This window comes from Gouania willdenowi, chromosome 13, assembly GCF_900634775.1.
Source record: "Gouania willdenowi chromosome 13, fGouWil2.1, whole genome shotgun sequence".
NCBI lineage: Eukaryota > Metazoa > Chordata > Actinopteri > Blenniiformes > Gobiesocidae > Gouania > Gouania willdenowi.
The window spans coordinates 19,527,455-19,549,748 of record NC_041056.1 but is presented as its reverse complement, the minus strand read 5'-3'; the positions used below and the strand labels follow the sequence as shown (position 1 = coordinate 19,549,748).

The 22,294-nt window shown below is 36.2% G+C and overlaps 1 protein-coding gene across 4 annotated transcripts in view; it reads right to left on the bottom strand.

The window, feature by feature from the left end:
* The window catches only part of LOC114474768 (leucine-rich repeat and fibronectin type III domain-containing protein 1-like protein), a 194,630-nt gene that overhangs the window by 102,757 nt on the left and 69,579 nt on the right, over window positions 1–22,294 (bottom strand). For 3 of the 4 annotated variants that reach the window (XM_028465276.1, XM_028465278.1, XM_028465279.1), the window contains exon 2: window positions 3,089–3,199. The gene's annotated coding sequence lies outside the window, so the exon portion shown is untranslated. Of the gene's footprint in view, window positions 1–3,084; window positions 3,200–22,294 lie in introns of all 4 variants that reach the window. The other variant, XM_028465277.1, reaches the window with a different exon arrangement.

The window sequence follows — 22,294 nt, the reverse complement described above, 5'->3', positions numbered from 1 at the left end:
TAATTGGATTGGAAGTGTTACCTCTTAAGGAATGTACAACTATACACCTCTGTGCCTCAATGTTTAATATTTATTGCAAGTGCAAATTTGTTTTTTTGTGAGAGACTTGAACCATTTTATTTATTACTTTGGTTGTGTGTGGTTTTGTATTAGAAGTGTTTTTTGTTTTTTTTTTTTCTTAAGAGAGACAGGGTCTATTTTATTATTTTTGTTTGTGATATTTATTAAAGTGCATTCTGAGATTTATTTGTTTAAAATATTTAAAAGTTCTTGACGTTCCAATTACCATGGTAAAAAATACTAATGAGAAATACAAGTTGATTGCATTTGACAGAGTGTACTTGCATTATTATCATATTTTATCAATACATTAGTGGTTAATTTGGTCTACAAAAATGTCAAAAAAAACATTGTTTATTGGCAATAATTTGTAGGACAATATAACGTCCAGCAAAATCTGTTATCGGCCCAGGCCTAACAGTGAGGAGAGTTTTGTTACTAGAATTTACTTTGGAGTGAATTATATGCATGCAATCTTCATTTTACACAAGTACGTAACCATCCACATTATCTTTCTTGGGTTTGTCACATTGCACATCATTTCCTGGGGGAGATATACACACAGAACAATTCAAATCAATTTTCAATCAACTTCTGGGGTATCTAATCTTAGATCGGAGGAAGCGTCTTAACTCCCTCGTACAGCTTACTCAAGTGAAGTCCAATCTTTAATCTATTAAGACTTTTCAAGGCGAGAGAGAAATAAAAACAGACTTGATTGGAACAGATTAAAAAAACCAAGTTTAAAAGAATGATTTTGAGTGAGATTGGAAAATTACTCAAACCATAGGAAGTGATAAGCCTGATTCATGTCTAATTGAAAAAAAAAGTATTAATTTGAAACTCAGAACTGTATCGTTGTTGGACCATGTTTCACATATAGCCTTGCAAACTTTTTTAAATTGTCTTTCATTAGCTCTGACAGCGTCTATGCAATGTAATTTCCCTGCCGGATTAATACAAACAAATTAAATTTTAATTTAATGAATGTTTAGGGCATTTACTGCACTATAATAAACTGCTTATGTCAGATGTTTCTCTTGGGTAAGCTCAACGCTATAACAGTTTGAGGAAAGCTGCAAACCAAATGAAAAAAGACAGTATAGCTTCAAGTTGTTATGAGATAAAACTACCAAACATGTATTTTTCCAAACCATTTCCAAAATAATTTGTAATGTACTGTAATAGGTTGGCTGAAGTGAGACTTGAGGTTGATTTATATTTAAATACACAACCTAGTGCACCACTACTAGTGCAGTGCCCGTAGGAAGTATGTATTGTTATAGAAAAGTGGGAGGTTAAGTAGATTTTTCATGGATGGCCACGTGTTTGAAGGTGGAACGTCAGGGACATTTAGGTTTGTTGTGAAACTATTGTTTTTTTTTCATATATGTAAATAAATAAATTGAGGCAAAGCCATGCACCAGCCATGTCCGGAGAAACACTTTGAGACACTCACGTTTACATAAGAGCTTTAACTCCTCTTTAATTCAGAATAAAAGTTAAATCCTCTTTAAATTGACCTTGTAAACACTTAGTTCCTAATGTAAATTTTATTCTGAAGTACACGCGTGCACACAAACACACGCACGCACGCACACACTCGCAGTTCACCCAAAGCGAGCAAAGTGAAGCCACAGCGGAGTGTTGGCGCTCTGCCGCCCGGGACACCCCTGTCTCAGCTCTGCTAAACACGCACACACACACGCACACACACACACACACACACACACACACACACACACACACACGCACACACACACACACACACACACACACACACACACAGAGAGAGAGATTCCTTGCTTTATAGATAAATATATGTATGTAAAATATTGTTTTCTTCTGTATAAATTGTATGGTGATAAAGGTTGGTGGTTTGTGATAGTAAATACAATATTACAGCCATTACAAAAAATAAGGTAACACGAATCTGTCATTAGCATGAATAAGGAGTTATGAAGGTGTCATTAAGTGTTGTTCGCTAACTTGTGACACCACATATACAAATATATCTGAGGATATTGTGTGGTAAAAAATAAAAATACAAAGGTAGTAAGATGACAAGAAATGTAATCATCCAAGCAGCAAAATTGAGAAAATGAATGAAAAGAATAGAAAACCTTGAACAACTTTTCTCAGTATGACAAGATTTTGTCAAAGTAATCATAGGTAACAATAACCTACAATATTTCCAAGAAAAAAAATAAAGCAACTACTGAAACTGAAGGGCAGCAAGGCCACAACCACCAGCCTTAACCTTGGAGCTGCGCAATATATCGAGATTCAATATATATTGTCAATTTTGGTGATATATTTATATATTTAGAAATTACAATATTGCCTATATCAATATATATATATATATATATATATATATATATATATATATATATATATATATATATATATATATATATTTTTTTTTTTTTTTATTTGCCTTCTAAATCAGACCTTTTCCTAAACAAGCCACACTACAAAACTCACTCACACGTGCTGTCCCTTAGAGGAGAAAAAGACAAAAGTGTCACATATTGTGCAGCTGTATGTTAATAAATGTGTCTGCATGGCATTTTGCATCAGCAAATTTCATTCTTGAATTGTCTTTCTGGTTAGACTTTATTTGAAATAAAATTATTGAGATTTCTATCATATATGGATGGCTATTTTGAGCAAAAAATATTGAGATATGAGTTTTGGTCCATATCACCCAGCCCTACTTAACCTCCAAAACTTGCTCCTTGGGGCCCCTCCAAGGGGAAAACGGTAATAAAAAGTTAATGAAAAACAATTAAAAAAACAAAACACACAAATGCACACACAAGCTGCTTTAAACGGGCTGCACTTCAAACATAATCAATCCTGTAACAGAATTAAGCGTAAAGTCATATTTCATAAGCATTGTTCAATAGCAGTAAGAACCAAAACCATCACAGTAAACTTTACATGACAATTCCGATCACATCTTAATATCAGGCACCCAATCCTTAATCCTAGATTTTACACTGCAATGGTAATCCTCACCTACCTCTATCTGGTGAGCTGTGATTTCTTAGGATCCAACATGTAGATGAAATGCAGCGACAGTGACAAATTGATGGACAGAAGACTGAGAAAGGCCCCAGAGAGAGTCAAAGGCCTGTGGAGAAAAAAGAGGATAAAAGGATTAAGAATTCAAACCTGATTATTCATTGCAAAACAAGCACACAGATGAGTAATATTAAACTGTATTTTCTTTTCGCTTCATTAGGGGCTCAAATTCATTCAAGTGAGCATTTCACTCCTGGAATGTTCGATTTGTTTTTTTTGTACATTATTTATTGAAGTCAAACAAAGGCCAAAAAAACATTGTTAATGTTAGGGGTGTGAAAAAAAAAAAATCACACACCTAAAAAGGCACCAAAAAAAGTTTTTGTGTATGCACAGGCATTTTATTTTCATATAATCTGTTCAGATCAGTGTTTAAACTGACACAATCATTTTTTCTTGTGCAACTTGTGTCACTCAGGGTGCTTGATCCTTAATGTTCTCACTTACTTATGTAGTCATGGTTACTTTGAGACTTCTACACAAAAGAAACTTGTTGCACTTTATTTTATGACTGCATTTTCTTTTTTTCAGTGAAAATGTGCAAAAACACTAACAGTAAATAATAAATAGGATGTTTTGAAGCAAATAGTTTTGACTCAATTTGTCCTCTGAATGATCAATATCTTCTGATGAACACATACAGCAACTTGATTTTTCATCTCTACATTTCACTTTGATATTAACTGGGTAGAATATCGCGATATTGCCATGTATCGCAATAATTACCGTATTGTGACCCAAGTATCGTGATACGTATCGTATTGCAACATCCTTGCCAAAACTCACCCCAAGTTAATGTATTGACACAAGTAGTTATATGCTAGTTTATACCAACAAGCATAATTTTCAACTGGCTTAAATAAACGCTGACATACTGGACTTCCATCAGTTGTGTGGTGCAGATTTATAAATATCTTATTCATTTAAAAAGCCTCAATTACTATTGCTACAATGTGTTTTATTAGCATACAAAAGGTTTTACATGAATAAATCAGGACAATAGTGTTTGTTTAAATGAACCTTTATCAAAATACTTCTATACTTAGCAAATGAAAATGACATTAATATCAGTTCTTTGACCTAATCTTTGAGTGGGGAAATAGGCAATTACCGTATTTTTCGGACTATAAGGCGCACTTAAAATCCTTTAATTTTCTCAAAAATCGACAGTGTGCCTTATAATCAGGTGGAATCAATATGTCAAAATGTTTTAGTACAACTTTGGTAAACTATGAAGCTGCACCACTTGATGGATTTTTAGCGCTTCAGGGCTACCGTAGTCAGACGCCTCATGGAATGACATGTACCAGTACTGTGCTTCAACATACTGAACTGAAAAAGCGAGTGTAATGTTCTGTATTTTATGTGTTAAACCTGAACAATGTTGAGAGTTATTGTTAATGAGTTGAAAAAAAGTTTGACTTATCTGACTATTTTGTTTCGCTTAATGTGCCTTAATAATAATAATAATAATAATAATAATAATAATAATAATAATAATAATAATAATAATAATAATGATAATAATAATAATAATAATAATAATAATAATAATAACAAATCAGTGCGCCTTATAGTCCGGTGCGTCTTATGTATGAAAATAGACCCGATCAGACCCATTCATTGATAGTGCGCCTTATAATCCGGTGCGCCTTATAGTCCGAAAAATACGATAAATAAATATGAGCTATTACAAACAAAACATTGCCTAAATAACTACGGCAATGGTCTTTAAAGTCACATCAGTTGTAGTTTGAAACATTATATTACAGAAGTGACTGGAATTTTCATCCACCCAGATTGGCTGTTAGAAATCCATTTAAATGACAGGGAAGCATGTCATACATCCGTACAACATTTAATCATGGTCACTTGCTGATTAAAAGGTTTGTGGACTCTAAATGTATATAGATTGTTTTCGGAAATATCAATCAAATACTTATGAGTCTATTTTAATCAAAATAGCAAACATAAACCACATGAACAAAAGGATTATCAAAGTCAGCAACAATAATCCTCCGTGGACCAGGAATGCCCTCATTTCCTGTCAATCCATTCAGTAGTTGTAGAGATATTGTGCTTGTGACCTTAATACTGTGATCCTTTCAAAGGCAAACGATCAATGCCAAACAAAGAGTAAACTGACTACGGTACTTCTTTTTCATGCTGTTAAAAACCTGCAATTCATCTTACTTCAGTGTCGAAATTGTACTGAATCAGAAGAAATAACTAGAAAATATGCCAAAAAAAAAAGTCATGAAAGAGTCAATCAGGGCTATTCAAAAAGTAGCATTACTTGAAATAATTTTCAATAAAGGAAAATTATTATACAATGCTCAGCAGCCCTGTGTGGGCTAGCTTCCAACAGCCTTATTTTCCAAAATAAAGACACTCAAAATGCAAGTCATTCACTCAAAGGGTGTACTACTGCCATTGCTCAAAGTTTATTTATACTCATATCATTTACGCTCAGGGAAAAGTTATGAAAACTCATGGTATTAATATGACTAATACAGTATGTATTCACGTGGGAGCTTAAGTAGAGTTGTCAATTATGGCCAAATGAGTATGAGTTCGCAGGTTGGAGCAGGTTGGTTACTCTGTACTCTGTAGTGTTATAAAGGGGTTTATTTGCAGGTGCAAAGTAAAATAGCATGTGCAATTTCCCTGGTTTAATTCTATGGGACATGCGCATGATGAAAAAAGTTTATACCAATGAAGTGGTTTAGGTAGAATCTGATAAAAGTACAAATAAAAGTATTTATTTAGCTTTTCGAAAAGGAATAATCTATTTTCCAAAAAAACATGATTATAATATACATTGCAATATATAATAGTTAACCTAATGTAACTTTACAATAATAAGCTGTTGTATTCATATAAATCTAATCATGACAATCATATTTTTTTTTTTTATCATTGGTCGATTTTTTATCGATGTGATGCTTTAAGCATTTCTTAAAATCAGTACAACAATCTCTGTGCATGGCTAATCCAGCACGGGTACATCTCAGTACGTGGCAGTCACGTACACTCAGACCGTGACACCGGCACTTTCACACGCACGCACATCAGCCGTGTGTGCAGTCTCACACACACGCATCTGCCGCATGCGTCCACCTACTCCGACTTGAGAGCTTTGCTAGTATATCACTCACCCTTTGCGCAGAACAAACAATAATCAACGTGGAGCCGTGTTGTGGACCCATCCGCTCACAAAAAAGTTATATTCCTGGGTCTGACGAAGCAGATAGTTTGTGATATGGTGCCGCTGCGCATAGTAATGGAGACAGAGGAGGAAGTACACTCCGTGACCCGTGATTTAAAGGAAGTTTGGGATCACGGGGATCATTTTAAATAACCATGAAATATTAACTTAAAAAACTTTTAGAAGTACAAAAAATTTTTTAATATTGACCTTCTTTTTAAATCCAAACAAACTGCAAGACAGTGACGTCATGAACCTGGAACCGGAAATAGAGCGCTGAATGCAGCGCTCAATACAGAGAGGAAGCTGTAATCCTAAAAAAAACGTTTTGATCGTTTTGCAACACCAAATTATTACAAAATAACGAATACACACACTTGTGGTATTTGGAAGCCGTTGACAAAGATTCAGTTCGAACTCATACCGTGTCGAGGAGATATTCGCTCCACAAACACACACTCACGCAGACCTTTGCTGCTTTTATAGATAGATGAGCAGAAACCGTCAAAGTAAAAACATTTTTAAACTTTTCATGCTTTGAATGAAAAGGCAAACTAATCCTTATTGCCAATAGTATTTCAAATTCTGAGCATCCACAATCATGAAAAAATGATGAAATTGCCTTTTTTTTTCCAAACAATTAATTTATTATTGATCAGCGTTGGATCAAACAAATCTGACAGTCTGTGCTTTTGTGTTCTTGTGCACGTCATAAACACACACACACATCAAACAACACAGAGGCATATCGGGAGTCTGTTTCCAAGCCAGCTGAGCTAACAAGCTGCAGGTTATTAGAAAAGCATTACTCATATCATGCCCAAAAGCATTTCTTCTCAGATCTAAACAGTAGACACTCAACACTGTACATGGGTGTATGGATACACACACTATCAAAAGTAGTGATAGACCGATATTATCGGACGATTTTTGCATTTTTTTAAGTGTATCGGCATCGGCCAATGCGAGCTGTGGCGTTTGCCAATCAGTATTATTTAAAGATAGCAGAAATATTTTTCACTATTCCTTGTGTCCTACATCACCTGTTTTTAATATTTGTTAAATATTTTTCACTATTCCTTGTGTCCTACATCACCTGTTTTTAATATTTGTTAAATATTTTTCACTATTCCTTGTGTCCTACATCACCTGTTTTTAATATTTGTTAAATATTTTTCACTATTCCTTGTTCTACATCACCTGTTTTTAATATTTGTTAAATATTTTTTTTACTTGTTCTTGTTCTACATCACCTGTTTTTAATATTTGTTAAATATTTTTTTACTTGTTCTTGTTCTACATCACCTGTTTTTAATATTTGTTAAATATTCTTTTACTTGTTGTGGTTCTACCTCACCTTTGTTTGTTTCAATAAACGTTGAGCCTCGTACCATTTGTTATCATCATTGTGTAATTTTTATGATGTAAATTGAGGGAGCAAAAGTAGTGTTGGCTCCAAATATCGGCTCAAGAACATTAGCAGTCCCTATCGGTCATCGGCTATCCCTAATCAAAAGACTTTGAAGTCTGTAATCAAGAACACAGCATATGTATTTCCTTACAAGTGTTGAGAACTCATCTCTAAGAGCAGTGAAAGATATCTCGAGCATAGCTAATGGTTTTGTAAATGGGCAGTTCTACACATCTAACATTCTCATGCCAGAGCTGTAATCTGCTTGGCTGATCACACTGAAAAAGACGCATCACAGATGGTTTTTCGACATCAAAGGTATTAATTATCTTTGTGTGTGACAGTCCCTTTCTCTCTGCAGTGCCTGAAAAGTTTTGTAACACAAGAATATTAACAAAAACTACATTATCCCTAACCTTTAACTTAGATCTAATTACTTAGAAGTAATATTTCTACTGGCATTTGTTTATTTGTTTGTTTGACTGTTAGAAAGATTACATCAAAAGTACCAATTAAATAGAGATAGACCTTATGTCACTGAAGATTGTATTTAATTTTGGAAGGGATCCTGGGATCAGTGTACTGATTCTGGATCACTTTCAAAAATTGAAAAATGACATTATACAACTCAGTTATGTTGGGTTGGTTTCTCAATTACCCCACTGAGTTCCATCCATTTCATCAATTTAAAAAAAAAAATGGGGGTGTCCATAAATTTGGACCTACTGTTTTGTTAGTATGTTAAGGTTTTATTTATTCAGACAACTATTTCTTAGGAAATCCACTTCAATCTCCTGACATGTTTTGACTGTCAACTGCCAGTGTTCGTCAGAGGCATCTGCTAATCGCTTTGATGTTTCCTTTTAAGTTTCCTTGACTTCCGCATAGTGATTCCAGCAAACCTTAATACTATTCAAAAAGAAGACAAAATGAATCTTGCTGGAATTACTAATGTTTTGTTATTAACTCATTGAGTGCCATTCACGTCTATAGATGTTGTTTGGTTTAGTAACGTGGAGTGCCATTCATGTGAATTGTGTTTTTCGGCTGGGGTTGCTAGGAGACAGTGTGACGAAGGTCTCCCGTGAATATCTAACTTGTACAATGACTAACTGGTGCCATGTAGGTGGCAGCAGCGCACCATTGGATAGGAGATCACCCGTGATGGGCAGAGCTCAGAAGGAGAGGAAAGGAGTTTATGAGACAAAAATGAGAGTTGATGGTGAAGTAGCGCACACTCGACCAGAGCATGTGTGGAACTAAGTGGACTATTGAGAGTGTCGCGATGGTGAAAGAAAATGATCAAAAAATGTGTGTCCGGGAAAAGGAGTAAGTTGCATGAGTGGGGAGAATGATGGGGGAGAGACTTGGATGACGGCCAAAATACAATAAGCAAACTATTCAACTCTGACCTAGATAGCAAAATAAAAATAATTTTGCCATCAAAAGCCCAGTCTCAGTGTTGTTTTTGTAGTTTTATAGAATGATCATTATGTTGAAGTGTCACGAAAGCAAAAAAAAAAAAAATCTTTCTAAGTCACTAATAGGTTTTTTCAAAAAAAGCCATTTTTCTCAGCTTTTTGTCACAAACTGTGTGAAACTTGCCTCTATTCAACTGCTGATTACAGAAAAATGAAACAAGCTAGAAACAAAATTCGTCTTTCTGATGAAAGTCTAGAGTCTAATCTTTCAGAATCTGCTTTCAGATGTCAGATTGTCACAGGACAAAATATTCAGTGGGTCTTGAAAAATCAGTGAAAATCATCTAAAACACCTGGCACTGAGGGGTTGGCTGCTCTGAAAATGGCTGGCAGTGAATGAGTTAATGGGATAGAAATTTATTTCAAGCCTTTAAAGTGTTAATGATCATGGTACCATGATCATGGCAGAGGTTTGCCGTCTCTGAGTCCTCTTGTTCAAACTGGAATGGCAATTACTCAGACATTAGATCAGGTTGTCTTCAATCAACTAGTTTGGATCCGCATATTTTAGTTTTTTTACCAAAGTGTCTTTGCATAAAACAACTTACCCTATTAACTTTGCAACATTAATAGGGTCATTTGTTTGAGTATGGGGGATTGTGACTAACTATATGAATTTATTTAACATGTCCAACACTGTTGTCTAAGTCTTCAAAATCATAACTTTTCCAACTAAATAAGGCTACAGATCAGACATCTTACACATCTTAACCCATTCAAACCATCCAAACTGGTGATAAAGGGTCCATCTTTGATGAAATTAAGCTTGTGCACAATTTATGTGGATTTTTAAGCTCCTAGTCCTACTATCAAAACATTATTTCACAAGGGAATAGTATTTGTATGACACCCTGCTGTAGTTAAGTCCCTTGTGGCATTGAGGTGTTGGCTTAATTAGGATAGGAAAAATATAAACATTTCCGACGTGTATATAAACCCCCAGGGTTTAATCTTAAAATCATGAAAATAATTTAGATTGAATCTTTCGGGAAAAACAAACAAATTAATATTCATTAATATGCAAAAAATTAGTTCTTTCTTTGTAATGAGATTTTACAAGAAAAAAAAAATACTCTGTTCAACTTTATATCTGATTAACTTCTTGGAAGTTTGTATCCAGTGTGTTTTTTTTTTTTTTTTTTTTCATTTAATTAATCTGAAATGATATTTTCCAGTAGATTAATTTATTGATTAAAAAAGAAAAAAAAATTAAAAAAAACTTGTAGATTAATGGCTTTTGCTTTAACAATCATTGATCTAAAGCTAATGAGGCACAATGATTATACTTTGTTCTGTTAACTTATGTGTTGGCTTTGGAGAGCTGATTCTACAAAAAACCAAAACAGAAAACAGTTTAAGTGAAACGTGTATGCAATGAAATTAATATTTTCGGCCAATGATTGCATTTATGGCTCTGGCTATGTACTAACCTAACAAAATCAAGGCAATGTAATTGTATAAATTAATATTAATGCTTCTAAGAATAAATCAAATAATAAATTATATGAATATATATTTATTTAGCACTGACATTCCAACAAAGCACAATGCATAACAAAATAAATAAAATACAATTATTTAATGTACACATGACCCAACTAATGTGGTTTTTTTTATTATTAGTATAATGTGCAGGCCTTTAACTGACTGGACTACTGAAAGATCATAAAATTAAATGTGTCCTCTCAAAAAATCACAAAGAGCATTTAAGTTCTGGATGAAGAGCATTTTCTCTGCTTTATCACTTAAGTATGCTCCTCTCATTGACACATACATAATACATATACTAACCAACAACTTGACATGATTCGTATCGATTCGTAGCATTGTCTATTCATTTTACATGCTTTTTAGTTATTTTTGTTTTCTTGTGTCAGGTTCTGTTGTCTTCAGCTCTTATGGTCCTCTTTTGGTTTTCTGTGAGTCTTTGTTTATTCTGTTTTCTTAAAATTCTAGTTCTTGTTTCATTTTTTGTTAACTCTTGTGTCTAGGGATGCATCGAAATGAAAACTCTTGGCCGAAAACCAAAAATGAGAAAACCAAGGCTGAAAAGTGAAACACTGAAATAAATTATTATGAAAATTATTAGTAGCATTGTATTATGGGTACACATATGTACTAACCTCACTAAAATGAACTCATCAACCTCACTAACCCTAACCCTAACCCAAGTGTGCACGCTAGCCGCAATGTGTGCTTGTGTCGTCACAACATCCTGTTTCGGTCGCGTTGTGTTGGTGAGAAATGTGTTTTTGGTGGCCACATTTTTGGTGCATTACTACTTGTGTCTTTGTGTTCCTGTCTGTGTCTCCTCCTCCCAGTGATGTTGGTGTGTTTGGGTTGTGAGTGAAAAGCTGCTTCATGTTTTGGACTCAGTTGTGGCCCGTTCCCAATCAAGCCTCCCTCACTATTGTTAGTGTTTGGACATTGAATGCTGGGTTATTGTCAGTGTTACCCCACTTAAGTGCAGCAATGTTTTTGTCCCCTGCTGCCCGTTTTCTTTGTGCCTCCATTGTTTTTTGTACCTCCCACCATCCTTTTCTGCCCTTGGGTCATCCACCACCACACCCACTCGACGTGACACCTTGTTTAAAACAGGCTTTTAAAAACACTAGAAAAACAAATGTTGATTCATTGATATAGTGGCAGTAATATAATGTTTTCAAAACTAAAATACAATATTTTAAGGTATAACTAAACCCCTAGGTTTTGGCCGATGTGCACAACGCTGGAAAGTCAAAAATGCCTTGATTGTGTACGTCAGTCAGTCTCTGACACACCTGGGCTGTACACAAACAGACACCTCTAGGGCAAAAAGCCTCTGCTCTCCAGCCATGACCCCTAGAAAACAAACTCACACACATATCAGGGAGAAGACACACAGCGACAAGGAGTCACATAGTGCCTGCACACACAGAGACAGATGGGAATACGCACATGGTGCAGCTATACAAACACACATAGCTTGATTAACCCTCTGATTAGACCAGAATCAGCTTGTTATAGAAGCACAGAGCAACACATATTAGAGCAGCTGAACGCAGACTGCATTAGAGCTGTCAATCAATGCTCATTCATTGTTTAGAGAGAAGGAAGTACAGGTCCCTCCCACCAGCTTTGATAGAAGAGGCGGGGCTAGCGGTACTTGTTTGTGATGCAAAGAAGCCCAAGACGTGTCACCCCCAATTTCCACTGGATGCGGTTCTGCTGCGTTACGTCTCCGCCGTAAAATGGAAACCTGATAGGTTTCCATTTTAGTCTATGTGTTTATTTCCACCGGGTCCGCTGCGGTGCTTGTCTGCTCCTTCCCAGCTCCGACAGTCCGGTGCCCTCAGCCAGATATACGCAGGACTTCTATTTCTGACAGACACCGGAGCACGACGCATCAATCAGCACAGAGCAAATGAAGCTAAACAGGAAATTAAGCACGTAATCCAGTTACTTTTCAAAATAAAACACTTCAGATTATATTTAAAGTAACTACATCACCAAAATATCATAATGTGTAAAAACAAAATCACATTCACTATATTGATTCCTCTCATACTGTAACGTCACTGTAAACTGCAGCAACTTTGATTTAGTTCATGTTTTACTGGTGCAGTTTTATCTCTTCTTTGTTGGCTGTTGCTAAAAAATGTGGCCATGACAAATCCAGAGAGTCCAACCTTCTTGTTCTCCTTCGTTAGGAATATTGACGTGTTCATCTGTTTATTGTTGCGTTTATAGCACATACCTTTAACTGCGTTCTCGTACGATTACGTGACGTCACAGTCGTCCAACCGGAGTGCACCATGGTGCACACAAAACGTAACCGGTGGGGATTACAGGACGAAGGACAGTGGAGCAAAACCAGATTGGTGCCGTGGAGCAGCGGAGACGTATCCAGTGGAAACCCCAGGTCATTCTCATTCTAAACCAACAGCAAAATTCAATTGTAATAGCCATAATACATAATACATAATACGCCAAAATAAAGTACTTTCACTAAAATGTCTCAAAGTTGGATTGGATTGAATTAACCACACTACTTCATATCCAATTACACATGCATTCAGCAGAAAAAAGTGGTTTTGGGGTTTAGTTACAAGTTCGCTTTCAGTAGTCAATTACAAAAGCATACTCGAGAAAGCCTCATTAGTAACATCAACACATTGCATTTTAGAAAATCTTGATGTTATACTTTATTATTTAAAGTAGTTAGGGGTTTCTTTTGTAGTTCACATATGACTGTTCTTCGCCTTTTAACTTGTTTCACACATCCCATTAATCACTTTTAGATTCCTTTATTGCCTCATCCAAACCATCACACAGCTGCTCTGTTATGTATGATCTTCATCATTGATATTCTGCTCACTTTTGCCTCTATATATAGTGCTATACCCTTTGTTCTAGAAATGTTGCATCGTGTTAAAATGATCTGCCAGTGATCTTAATTTCTGTCTCTGTGTTTGTGTGAGACAGAGCAACAGTCACCAACGTAAGTTGGTGACTGTTGATTAGAAAAATGCCTCATTCTCACATTTCGGCGACATAAAAAAATGACAGCAAGTCTCTAAACGTAGCTACACCCTACTGTACAGCCTTTGTAATATTACCCTTAAAATCCTTAAGCTCTGCATAGGAAGGTCAGACCCTAGGACTACAGTGAGCTCTCAGGTTTTGGACCTCATAGAGGGAGTCAAAGAAGAAGACATGCACTCAGTCCCAGTTCCCCCGCTGTGTAAGGGATTAAAGATGATCAGAGAGGAACGGGTGATATCAAAACGCAGCAGTCTATACCATGAACCCCATAGATACATTTGTCTTGTATTTCTGTGGGTACTCCGTGAGTACTGTAATCCATTACTTTCACCTCTGGTGCATATCCATATTGATGTTGTTGGTTTGCTAATGCTTTTGTACAATACAAACAATGAATAAGGTTTGAAATCATCCATGTATATTGTAGTGGCTATTCATACAGTTGCTGTATCAATATACCAACATTCTATCCGTACGCAGTACTCCTATTTGGCCAGTATAGGCCACGTGACTAAGACTAAACTTTACTCTAACCCTAAAAATTGTTGCGATATTGAGTTATACCCTAACCCTAACACGCTATATGTACTTGTACTTCGGTAACCGTACCAATAACACCGGGGGTTGTCCCTATGGCAACTGTACAAATAGACACTTTCATAAAAAATGCCACTCACTCCAACTGTAGTTTAAATTAACAGAAAATAATCAAACAGCTCTGGTAATTTACCAGGGCCGTGTGTGTGTGTGTGTCTGTCAGGGCTATCTTCACTATTTCCAGCCTGCAGCTCAGTTCTGCTGCTTGCTTGACAGTGACTGACAGCAGCTTTTAGAGTCATGCCCTTTCTCCTGTAAGTCTCCTCATATCTTCCCATTTTATTCTCATCTATCATCCGTTGTCTTGAAAGTCTGAGGCGTACGCTGATCAGCCTAACTTTTTCAGCACTTGCATGATATTGTGTGGGTCTGTACTTGGCAGCCCTAACCCTGTGAGGCATGGATTTCACAGCTCCCCGGAAAATGTGCAGTGACATATTTGATCAAGACATAAGAAGCAGGGGGTCACATAAGTCTTGGAATTCAAAATGCAGGCATTTGTTGTTGAGGTAGTTTTCTTTTGCACATCCCCCAGGAGATCACCTGAACCTTCTACCATTCTTCTTGAATGGCAGAAGGTATCAAATCATGACATTGCCCACAGGATCTCTCTTGTGGATTTCTCCTATAGTACGCCATGATGGCGTGTGATCTCCCATCTGAGGGACATACTGTACATGCTTCAGACATTCATGTGATGTGAAAGACATGAAATCATGAGTCGGTCATAGGTTTGCTGCAAACCACTTACTAGGTATTGACAACCGCAAATGGAGAATTCCAAAATGTTGCCCTGTCTTTACTGTCATTTATAACACCTCAAAAAATAACATAGTGGTCATTGTATTTATCAGGGTTGGGGTCAATTACATTTTTCAGTTACAACTGTGTTTTCAATTATCCATGTTCAATTGTGATTATGATTTTTTTTACCTCAGTAAATCAATACAATTACATTCTCAATTACTTAAGTTTAATTACAATTCATCGCAACTACTAAGCCTTTAATAAATAACAGAATAAAAGATAATAATATATATGATAACGGGTCATAAATCAGCTGTAAAATACATTAAAAACCAATATCTATCATCTAATTTATTTCCGATCTATTGGTTACCTTGTTAGGCTTCCTAATCAATTAAAATATATTATATATTTTAATATTTTTGGTGTGTCAGTATACCTCAAGATTATATATATTTTTTAAATGTGAGAAAGCTGTATATTAAACATATTTTAATATTTGGTAACTACATATGGGTAGAACAAAACATATTTTAATAAATGTTACATACATATGTGTAGAACTGTACATAGAACTGTAACATGGTTCCCCAGTTTTGCGTTAAATTATAATTGACAATTTTTATAGAATTTTCATGGCAATTACGATTACAAAGTAAATGATCTAGACTCAATTACACTTTAATTACAATTACGACGGCAACAGATTTTTAAAATTACAATTACATTTATAATTATGCCATAATTTTTTATTAATTATCAATTACGCAATTATAATTATAATTTGACGCCAATAGCACTGTCTCCAACTGGTTTCTAGTTTAAGCTGTTCCCAGTTGAACCAGAAGGTGTGAGGGCTCCATGTGTTTCCTTTAAAGGTCCCACATCATGCTATTTTTCCACCCATCTCCATTTGTTCTAAGAACCCCAAAAACTTCCCAACCTCGCCTGTTTTCCAGAGTTTTAGCCTCTGAAAAGTCACTTTCTGAGCAACTCTACACAAACAGGCTGATTTGAGGCCTACTTATGTGTATTCATGAGTGGGTGTGTCTATAGACGGGACACTGACTTTCTCCTCCCCACACAGAGACGTAGGGCCACACGATGGCCCACCCCTCCCACCCACTCCGTAGCCGAGCTCATGCTGCTTTATAAACATGAGGCAGAGCGTGGGGGCTGAGCTTCCTGGAGGCGTGGCTTCTCCAGCTCAGTGCCTCCCTCTAACTAACAACTGAGAGAATCAATGAAAAAAACACTCTGGGCATGTGTATGAAGCCCTAATAGCACTTTCTGATGTTTAAAGCACAGAAAAGTTAATTTAGCGTAACATGGGTCCTTTAAAGATGAGCGCTATGGGTGGAGAGTCTATTTACCAAATGATGTTTGGTTTGTGTCTAGGGAAAGGACCAGTTTGCAGCAAACACAGATGGATCACAACTTAAATTGTTTCCTCAAAGGAAACGTAATAACATTCTCTCAGTCCTTACCAAATAGTTTTGTGTTTATCAACCTTATCCCAACCTTTTACCTCTCCTTCGTCAAAGACAATGTTTGCTGAATCTTTAACTCTAAAGGTTATTGTCCTATGAGTACTAATTAGTTAATAACTAATTCATGACATCCATATCCTTACCTAAATGGTTCTTTTATGCTGCCATTTGTCTATTTACCATGTAATGTTCTTTATCCTAATACTTTCACAAAATGTGCGATGAAGGCAATCATACAGGTACAGTGCATACCGTATTATGTGTGATAATCCCAATAATATCTTAGTCATGATCTGTGTCACGGTAACTGTAAAAGCAGTTTTTGAAGCATGTCAGATTGTTCCTGTTGAATTGGGGCATTACGACACGGAAATAACAAAGTCAACAAGATCCTACGTAATGTTTTCAAAATGCAACACAATGAAAGGAAATGTATCAAGCTGTACTCTGGTGTGACTTCTTATTTATTAGGAATAGGCTACCCAACCATGTGATCTTGAGGAGGATAAGCAAGGGGTTAAATAAATGATATGACCCATGTCTAAAGCGTTGCAAGTGGTTCATTAAAGCAATTATTGTATTTTTTTTTATTAGATAAGATCTTAGTGTATGCCTCATAGATCAATTAATCCAACATCATATACTCCAAAAAGAAAGGGAAAAACTTCAAAATTTCCACTTAAAAGTTTGTTTTCATCTCCACCCTAAATACTCTGACATGCTCGTGCATTAATTGCATTGTGGGATGTGGGGTCCCAAATTTTTTACTAGGGCTGGGACTTTAACTTGTTAATTGTGATGAATTAATTACAGAAAAACAACACTAAAAAAAAATTCATGCAGTTCATCGCTTTGTCTTTTTTGCACTCCAAACAGCACAGAACCTTTCTCATTGGACGGGATCTTAGTGTCACGGACTGAGTTTACCTCGTACTGAGATCAATTATGATAATTAATTTTTTCTACTACCGCCGTGCTGAGTGAGTGACAATCTCAGTCAACAACTTGAGTCAAGTAATAGTGTTGACAATGTCAATACGAATAGGAATAATTTATTCTCCAAAAAAACATGATTATAATACACATTGCTATAAATAACAGTCAACCTAATGTAACTTTACAATAATAAGATGTTGTATACATATAAATTAGCAATCTGATCATGTCAATCACATTTTTTTTTATCATTGGTCGATTTTTTTATTGATGGTCGACTGATGTGAAGTTTTAAAGGGGACATATCATGCTAAATCCACTTTTTTAGCCCTTAAATGCATTTTGATGTATATTTAGATTGTTTAGAAGCACAGAAAAGTTCAAATTAATCTCTTCAGGTGTTCCGTTGATATCTTTATATTCTGTTTTGGTCATATTTTTCAATCTGTTTCGATTTTTCGATTCTCTATTACGTTTTTTGAACAATAACGTCAGCGGAACTGCCAAATTAGGACATCAACTCCAGGTCCAACACTTCGAGCAATCCATTTTTATTTCTCGCTTTTATTTTGTAGTCCAAGCTCCAGGATGCAGAAGTTACGAGAGGATAAGTCAAAATGTTCGGTTGTTGGATGTAGTAACCCACACGCTTCATTACAACGTGTCCCAGCATCAGAACCTTTTCGAAGTGCCTGGTTGAGTTTTATTTTTCACGGAAATGTACCCACATCTGTGGGTAAGGTCATTTTTGTGCACGCGCAGCACTTCAAGGATGACTGCTTCAGTAACCTCCGCCAGTATAAAGAAGGATTTGCTGAAAGACTTTGTCTGATTGAGGGTTCAATTCCTTCTATCTTTGGAGACGACGAATAGAGCACTTCGGTAAGCTGTAAATAACACTAAAAAGTGTGATGATAAGACGTCCCTGTCATTGTTTTGTTAGCATTAGCAGTTGCACCGTCTTCATATGTTAGCGGTGTGTGCTTGTTTTAGATCCTTGATGATATGGCCTACGTGATTTAATTTAAGTCTAAAGTTTTCATTATTCATTTCATTTTGCCGTTTTTGTCTCCGAAAAGACTGTATTAAAATGCATTTCGTGATGTTAGCTTGGCGCTAGCGTTAGCTCGGTGCTTGTGTTAGCTCACTTGTTAGGGTTCTGCAGGTTCATCATCTTCATTTTCATCTCGCTCCGCTGGGTCCGACTCTGGCTCGTACATGTAAGGCTGGATGGACAAGTCTTCCGTTGTTGACATTTTGTAAATAATGTGTGAATAAACATTTTCTGCGCCGCTACATAGCCATATCTCTTCTATCAAACTACAAAAATGGCCAAGCAGGGTGGAGTTGAACCTGAAGAGGGGGCGGGGTATGAAGTGTCTCATTTGCATTTAGAGACCACACCAAAACGAGTTCCTCTTAGAAGCACATCAGAAAAGGGGTAGAAAAGGGGTGGAGCTATAATAATGAGGAATTCAGACCCAAGCAGTGCAGTTCCGCTTTATATAGACCACAACTGTATGATTTATATCTAAAAAGGAAGGATTTAAAACCATGTTATGTCCCCTTTAAGCCTTTTAAAAAGTACAGCAATCTCTGTATGACATTGCAGTTATACCCATAATACTGATGCACATATTACAACAGGGCTTCGTTGGTGTTGATTTCAGTTTAAAAAAACAAAAAACAAAAAAACACAGGATGGAAAACAAAATCCCAGTTGTGTGCAAATTGTGCAAGAAAGAGTACACTTCGCCTCCAGCCTTCCGGCTGAGCTATTCCACCTCAATGCTAAACATGTCGTAGCTAACACAGACAGTGGACGTGGTCCGAGCAGACAGTGGCAGTGACTCCAATCCATAACCGACAAGATGACAGGGTTCAGAGACAAAATGAATAAGTCCATGAGTGACAAACGAACAAACTCACTGCCTAAATGATTGCAATGGACAGTCGACCACTGTCGGTGGTAGAGGATGTGGGCGGGGCTAGAAGCGATGCTACAAATAGCATCATCTGACCCAACTTATGAACTGCTATGTAGAAAGACTATTTCAAACTTACAAACAGCTTTGTCAGTTGGTCTGTTTATTTCATTCCACGAATATTGTAACTATTTTTGCACTGTTCAGTTTCCACTTCTCTGGAATCAGAATCAGAAATGTTTTTTCATTCGCCAAGTACAGTTTAAAACAGCACAAGGAATATAGCTTGGTAGTTGGTGCAAAGAACAAAAAACAAACCAGAAACTATAATATTGAGAAATGATCAATATAAAGGATATGGATGCTGTTTTCTTTTTTTTTTTTAATACACAAAATCAAATTTGTTTTAGAAAGTTTACAAAAAATCCAGAAAAGCATGAATGTAGCTTACTTAGGTTAAACTTTGTGAACAATGCAATCATAATATTCTTTATTTCTATTGCACATTATGTTAGCAGTGATGAAAATAATAAACATAACTTTGTTGTTTAAGCTAATTTATTGTTTTCATTGATAAAGTCAGATACCAAAATCTAATTAAATAGAAAAACATTGCTTCTCGTATCCAATATTGTTAGGCGATTAAATTAATTGTGATTTATTCATTACAAAGTCTCTAATTATATTTATTTTATTTTTTTATCGAGTCACACCTCTAGTTTTTGGTGATTTGCTTGACACCTTTATTGTTTTAGTTTGTTCCCAGTATTCCCCGTGATATCAAAATCAAGTAGATTAAAGCACTTTTATACACCCGTCTCTGAGACTCCACATCCCACAATGCAATGCCCCAATTCATTATATTTTCCCCCAGTCCACACCCTTATCTGTGACCACACCTGTGCCAAACTCCCCTAGTTTGTCAATAGCCTCTTTGTGTATTTAGTATATTTACTGTTGTGTGAGGATGGTGATTGGTCTATTATAGTCAAACCCGCAAATGAGCCACTACCATTGGTCAATCATTGATCCTGCCTGTCTTCTGTCTGCTTTGATTTTCTTCATCAAGGAGTGTTTAGCTCTATCTGTTAAAAAGCCAACGTCAGGTCCAACAACTGCATCCAAACTAAGGCTGAATGATTAATTGTATTTGTGATATTATCGCAATATCATGAAACGCGATTTTCTAATCCTGTCTTGTACTGTCCTGTTAAGTTCAGAGAGTGTTTAAGAAGTGCAGTCCACATGTTATCATGTTTCATGAAATGTGACGTTAGTTAGATATGTTGAAGAGGTAAAGCCACAGATTTGTTTGCTTTATAGTTGTAATCTGTGCTTTAAAATGTACATTTCATATTTATTTAAAGTTTAAATGAAGCTGAATTTGTTTATTATGAAACAGATTGATTTACTGCTTGTGTTGTTTTGAAAAATACATGACAAGATGCCCTTGAAAAAATAATTGCATATTAAATCGCAATCGCAATATTGAGGAAAAAAATCGCAATTAGATCCAAAAATCCAAACCTGTAAAAATAAACTCCTTAAAACTGTCTGATAAAAGGGTGAAGTTGTTGAACAAGAACTAACACAAAGTGACCTCCAACGCCAGTCCCTGACCTTTACCAATGTCGTTGCTAAAAGCAATGAAGAAGCTAACTAAAAGTTGATGTGATAATTCATCTGAAATAAAATAATGAAATAAACAAAATAACTAGCAGGCCAATCATAATCAGGAGCTGTGGCTGGAAATACCCTTGAAAATGCTGCCCTTGTATTCTCCATGATTCACTCTGAGGCTAATATCTGTTTCTGCATGGACAATCTGAATCGCAGCAGCTACACATGGAAATTCGGATAGTTGGGAAAGGCTTTCACTCACAATTATTTTGCATTATTTCACCTTCTGATGCTCACATGCAATGTCCTTCACTGTCATCTTTTCCTCCATCTGTTTCCTCCATACCACCCGCCCTCACTCCCATTACCCCATCTGGCTACCCACTCCTCAAATGGTCTGCCATCCATAGCTCACCTTCCCTCTTAGGTTATTACCTTCCCATTTGCACTTATTATCAATACTTCATCTAATTCTACGTTTAAGTCATGTCAATGTAATAATTTCATCTTCCTCCGACACCATGTTCTCCCTCTCTTTATTCCCCACACTCTCTCCATCTCACTCCTTTAGGCCATTGGTCAGGGTTCAGTCTTTCTGTGTGTGTCTATTCGGCGATAATGAGGGGGCTCAGCTGACCTCAACTTGTAATGTGACCCAATCAACCCTAAGTAATAACCAGTCTCAGATATATTGCTGCAGAGAAGTGTGGTCACTGAGACACGCCATATATCCTGTGGTGCATTCCACATGACTTCCCTTTGATCTCATTACTGTGGAATATAATGGGAAAATTGTGGGTTGTACTGTTTTATGCCCCCCCCCCTCTTAATATTGTCAAAAAAGCTTGTTAGAATCGTTCATTCTCTCGATTTATTCTCATATAATGCTGAGACTGCTGATGTGAAACAACTCCAAATCTACAAAAAACACATAATTATTAAATTTCAGGGCAACAAAAGGCAAAATGATTCTCTCTACTTCAGACCAGGCTTGACTTATATTCATCACCTACTTATCTTTGTCTTCTCAACAAATCAGATTATTTGGTGAAAGTTCTTCTTTGTCGCTCTCCTTCAATATTCTTTTTCTGAAGCCTTTTATCACTTTGTTTCTTCCATCCATCCATCCATCTTCAAACCCGCTAATTCCCGTTTATCAGGGTTGCGGGGACCTGCCGGTACTTTGTTTCTTACAACTTTCAATT